This window comes from Stenella coeruleoalba, assembly GCF_951394435.1.
Source record: "Stenella coeruleoalba genome assembly, chromosome: 10".
Taxonomy (NCBI): domain Eukaryota; kingdom Metazoa; phylum Chordata; class Mammalia; order Artiodactyla; family Delphinidae; genus Stenella; species Stenella coeruleoalba.
Window position 1 is genome coordinate 99869777 of NC_137156.1, and position 6355 is coordinate 99876131.

Consider the following 6355-nt stretch of genomic DNA (forward strand, 5'->3'; position numbering starts at 1 on the left):
AATAAATTTTGTTTATCATCATTACTTTCCAACCTTAACTTTCCCTATTTAGTTGCAGCTAAGCCAATGTGAAATTCACTGTCCTTGCTTGTTTTCTTGCTCCACACGTATGCTCACTTTATCATTTTCAGCTGTCCTCAGTCCCTTAAAAATTCCTCCTTAAATTCATTACCCATTCAAATTATGCATAACCTTCAAGGCCCTGCTGAAATATCACCTAGTCCTTGAAGCACTTTCTGCCCATCTTGGTAGTCCCCCATGATTTCTCTTTCTCCTCTAAACTCTTACATAAATTTTTTGCAAGTTCACACAATTCTATTAAAATGTGTACATCTATTTTGTCTCTTTGTTCTTTTTCTAATCCTGAACTCTTGTTGATGACTTTTATACTGAATTACTTTCTTCAGCTTTTTTTCCTACCGCAGTCCATGTTTTGGGCTATTCTGAACCCCCCATTTTTTCCCCCAACATTTTATTATGAAAAACTTTATAACTACACAGAAAGTTGAAGTAACTGGCAGTGAACATCCATATACTCACTACCTATATTCTACAATTAACATTGTATTATGCTTGCTTTATCCCATATCTATCCATCCCTCTATGCATTCAACAATGCATGAGATTCAAAACAATCTTATGTTTTTAGTGCATTTCACAGTAAGCAGCAGACATCAGTGCACTTCACAAATCATGATACAGGTTAGTTCCATCTGGTAAGGACTTTGAGGATGATTTAATTTATCCACTGATTTTATAGATGAAAAAACTAAAAGCCCTAAGATACTAAGCAATTAGTCTAACATTGGTCAATTGATCAACAGACATATACTGATCATCTACAATGTGCCTGGTATTCTGCTAGGGAATATAGTGATGAATGAAACAGATAAAGGCTTTGCCATCGTGGAGCTTGCAGCTTCATGGGGAAGGTAGGTGTTGAACAGGTTGTTACAAATGGTTAGCTAAGGAAGTATGCGGGGATCCAACTAGGTGGTGGGTTAGCAAAAGGATTCCGAGAGGAGTCATTACTTACTGTTCTTATCTTCAGACCCTCACTGTTACTGATTTCCAAAGGTTTTCACGTATAATAATGCTGTACTCTTTTTTTTTCCTATATGAATAAGTGGCTATAGTGTAAAATTATTCTAAAAATAAGAGACACCTCACAAATTCCTCCAGAAGAGATCAGATGCTATAGGCTGTTGAAAGTGAAGCCTCCGTGGAAGAAAAGACTCTCAGGACCATGGAGATGTCAGCCTGAGCCCACTCAGTAAAGCTACGAAGTAGAAACATTGGCCTCTCGGGAGCTACGGCAGAGATGCTCAGGTCAGACTGCAGGAAGCATATGAACCCAGGCAAAGGAATCTTAGACCCTCAGAAAGGCCCATATAGGGTGGGATCAAAGAATTACAGATATAAGGATTTCAGAGTGGCCTCCTGAGCTGGACTTGGTACCTATTTCTAGAGTTGTAACTTCCTAGTAGACTATGTGTGAGTGAAACATGACTTTTCCTTAGGAAACTTCTAGAAGTTCCTCTCCTATTGAATGGTTTATGGATTTCAGTTTCTCTTCCATGTTTGTTCTGTTGGGATCTATTTTACTGTTCTAAGGTAAAGAAATGGGTCCATGGTTGGTCTCAAGACAAGGGAGTAGGTCAGAGATTTATCAAGGCTTGGTGTCTCATCTTTAGACTTCTGAAGCCAGTTTGGCCCTAAGCTAAGTTCATAGATTAACTGAGGACATTCCCAACAGGATCCTTTTCCCTAAAACTGCCATTTCAAAGGACATCATTATATCTGGAGGGACTTGTTTTCTTGTTTCTTTTTTGAAATTTATCTTATATTTTTAAGTAGAGCTTTTGTAGATAACTCTAAAAACTTGCTGAGTGAATGGTTGTCGTCAACAGGGAGGACCATGAGTACTTTGTATTATCATTCCCCATTATTATTTATTAGTGTCCCTTTACCCCAGGGTCATCTCTGAATTCCTTGCATGGAACGCCCAGTGTCTAAAAAAAACAGTTTATCTCTGGTCTAGTCCAACCCTGCTCTCTAGTCTACAACATCTCTGATGATTGTTCACCCAGCCTGTCTTCAAATATAAGATTTTAGACTTCCTGTTTAGCTGAATCTGAGCTAAGGTCATATTATAACCATCATCAAAATGAAGAAGTAGGGCTTCCCTGGTGGTGCAGTGGTCGAGAGTCCGCCTGCCGATGCAGGGGACATGGGTTCGTGCCTCGATCCGGGAAGATCCCACATGCCGCGGAGCGGCTGGGCCCGTGAGCCATGGCCGCTGAGCCTGCACATCTGGAGCCTGTGCTCCGCAACGGGAGAGGCCACAACAGTGAGAGGCCCGCGTACCACAAAAAAAAAAAAGAAGAAGTAAAAGCTGCTTAAATCAAGATCCCCCTGGGATGCACAGGTCAGGAACTGTCAACCAACAGTCAGGGTGTATGTGCGCCAAATAACTCAGAGTGACAAGAGGTGGCTGCAATGTCCACCTCTGGGTCAGAGCCAACTGCCTCCAGCCCAGGGAAGGCAGGCAAGAGGAGTCCCACAAGAGGGTACCTTGGAAAATGGGGTTGGGCTCTTTGGCAGTATTTTATTCCTTACAATTGTTTTAAACCTCGGGGCCACTGGCTGTTGGAATTATCAGTTTAATTAAAACATTTACCCTAAGTGACAGGATCAATCTAATGAAAGGTTGCAAAGACTAAGCGTAGAGAAGATTAAAAATGTGTTTCATATTGTTTTTTCACTAACGCCCTCTCAGGTCTCTCTCTTCTGTTACGAAGTTCAAGGCTTCAATAGATGCGATCTTCCAGGATCACAAAGTACGTGTATTTTTCCTTCCGGAAAAGGGAGCTTCTTAACAACCAATAAGCATTTAGAGATGGCAGTGTGGCAAGAGGGATTCCTCATGCCAGGTTCCACAACCAAATGAACTGAGGAAAAGTACTGTGTGACAAGTAATCATGGATAAGCACAAATGGGAAGCTTGACTTCCTACTGGTGGTTGTTCAGAGCCTCTTGGTGTACCCACAGGAGGGCCAAGCCAGAGTTCCCACTTCTGCCCCTGAGTTAGGTGTTACGGTCTAGCAAACAACTGACAAACCCTCGAAGCCCAGGCTTGTGAGAGAGAAGGGCGGAGAGAAAGGCATAACTCTATATGAAAGGAAGTGATTCATTTTAAATATACCGTATTTAAATACAGTATTAAATCTAGCATAGGATTCCACACTCTACTGTGAGGAAGGGTGTGGCTGCTAGAAACCAAACTGGGAAGAAACAAAGCAACCAAAGTTGGATTTCGGTAGACACATACCAGCCCAAGAGTAAAATGCTAGCAAGGTGCCAGCTGGATGGCATAATTATCAAAGAGTGCAAAACAGAGCAGTGTTTCTGAGAAAAACACCTGGTGAACCCTCAGAGCATAGAACTCAGGAGATCAAACAGAACCCTGAAACACAACACAAAACCTAGCATCAATATCTTTGCTTCGGGGTTTCCCTGGCGGTGCAGTGGTTAAGAATCCGCCTGCCAATGCAGCAGACGTGGGTTCGAGCCCTGGTCGGGGAGGATCCCACATGCTGCAGAGCAACTAAGCCAGTGCGCCACAACTGCTGAAGCTCGCACACCTAGAGCCCGTGCTCCGCAGCAAGGGAAGCGACCACAATGAGAAGACCGCGCACCACAACAAAGAGCAGCCCCTGCTCGCCACAACTAGAGAAAGCCTGTGTGCAGCAACGAAAACCCAACGCAGCCAAAAATAAAAAAATTAAAAATTAAAAAAAATCTCTTTGCTTCTTCTGAATTGTGCTGTTAGTGGCAGCATTCTTCCAAATACAGATGGTTGGTTATTGAATGGTAGAAGCAAGGCGCTGGCATGGGTGGTTTCAGGTTGTCATTGTATGAATAAGAGTCAGTTGGGTCCTTGCTGCATAGTTCCTGGAGGAACTTGCTGGAGGTAAACCATACGTGCGATTTCTGTCCCCAACAGAACACAACGTGAAGTGTCTTGAGTGGGATGAAGTGACACTGGGTGGTGGTCCTGAAAGTGGGGGGCTCTGGTTGGCAACGGTCAGAGTTGTGTTCCGTTTCCTGCACTTTTGCTACTTCCACTTTTTTCTAAACTCACCTCATTCAAGAAGCTTTCTACTTGCTGGCAGTCAGTCTAAATGTGAGGCACAGAACGAGGACATTTGCTTTCTGTTTGGGAGCTGTAAAATCTTTCAGAGAGAAACATTCACTAAAAAAAAAAAAAAAAAAATTAAATCTAATTCACATGTACATATAGAATAATTGAATCTTAAAATTGGAAGGAATTTCAGAGGGCACCTAATCTTGGCATGGAGCAGTGCATGAGGCTTGCAAAGTACAAACAGATAAAGATAGAGACAGAGATATAGACTAGAGATATCCCAGTCCCCGGGCTACCATCTTATTTAATGGCAAACACCAAAGGCACACCCACTAAAGTCAGGGTGAATACAATCACCATTATTATTTAACCTGGTATTGGAAGTGTTAGTCAATGCTGTTAGATAAGAGAAACCAACCAAAGGCATAACAGTTGGCAAAGAAGCATAAAATTATCTCTTTAGGGAGAAACCAAGAGACTTGGTGGAAAGCTACAAATATTTAGAGAATTTAGTTAGGAAGCAGGAAATTAGGTCTTTTCCCCCCACTTATTTACCATGCCACATTTCTGTTTACTCTTTGTTTTATTCCATTAGTCTATTTTTTAATTTGTAGACCAGTGTCACACCATTTTAATTACTATAACTTTACAATATGTTTTGATGGTGTTAGGAAAATCCCAGCATTTTCTTCCTTTTCAAAGTCATCTCAATTATTTTCTCTTGCATTTTTTCTTGTTCAGAATGAAACTTAGAGCCAAATTGTCAAGTTCCATTAAATGTCTTTTGACGTTGTGGTTGGGAAGGCCTTGAATTTGCATATTTATTTGTGGGAGAACTGACATCTCTATGATATAAAACTTCCCACTGTGTAGCATACACTGTCCCTCTGAGCAAGGCCTTCCCTGACCACCCTATTTTAAATTGCATCTCCTCTTTTTCTTTAATTTTATTAAAGTATAGTTGCTTTACAATGTCATGTTAATTTCTTCTGTACAGCAAAGTGACTCAGTTATATATATATATATATATATATACTTTTTCATATTTTTTTCCATTATGGTTTGTCACAGGATATTGAATGTAGATCCCTGTGCTATACAGTAGGACCTTGTTGTTTATGCATCCTATAATAGTTTGCCTTGGCTAATCCCAAACTCCCATTCCATCCCTCCCCTACCACCTCCCCCATGGCAACCACAAGTCTGTTCTCTATATCTGTGAGTCTGTTTTTTCGTAGTTACATTGATTTGTATTGTATTTTAGATTCCACATATAAGTGATATCATATGGTATATGTCTTTCTCTTTCTGACTTACTTCACTTAGTATGATAATCTCTAGGTCCATCCATGTTGCTGCCAAAGGCATTATTTCATTCTTTTTGATGGTTGAGTAATATTCCAATGTGTGTGTGTGTGTGTGTGTGTGTGTGTGTGTGCGTGCATGTGTATTTACAAACATATATACCACATCTTCTTTATCCATTCATCTGTTGATGGACATTTAGGTTGTTTCCATGTCTTGGCTATTGTAAGTAGTGCTGCTATGAACATAGGTGCATCCCCTCTTTTACCTCCTTAGCTAGGTTTATTCGTAGGTTTTTTTCCTAGGTATTTTATCATAAATCTCTGGAGGTCTGTTTCTGAACTCTCTATTATGTTTTATCGGCATATCCTTTTGTAAATACCACATTGTGTGAATTATTGTAGCTTTGTAGTGAACCTTGTTATCAAGTAGCTTTGCCCTGCAACATTCTTCTTCAGAATTATCTCTCCTATCCTTCACCTTGTCAATTTCCACAAAAAGCCTTCTTTTTAATTAGAGTTGTATCAATTGTGGAAGAATTGGTATGTTTACAACATTGAACCTACTGATCCATGAATGTGGTGTATCCCTCTGTTTATTTAGGTCTTCTCTAATTCCTCTAAGTAATGTTTTGTATTTTTCTGTGTAGTCTTCCACATATTTTGCTAGTTTTTTTTTTCCTGGATATTTGATTTTTTTTCATATTATAAATAAATATATATATTATATTTATAAATATATATTAAAATAATCATTTAAAATTTTGTGTTCTCTAATTTTTTATTTCTAGTGTATGAAAATACAGTGGATATTTTTGTATTGTATGTTGATCTGATATCTAGCAATTTAATGGTTTGTCTGTAGATTCTTTTGGATTCTGCATGTGCAATCATGTCATCTGTG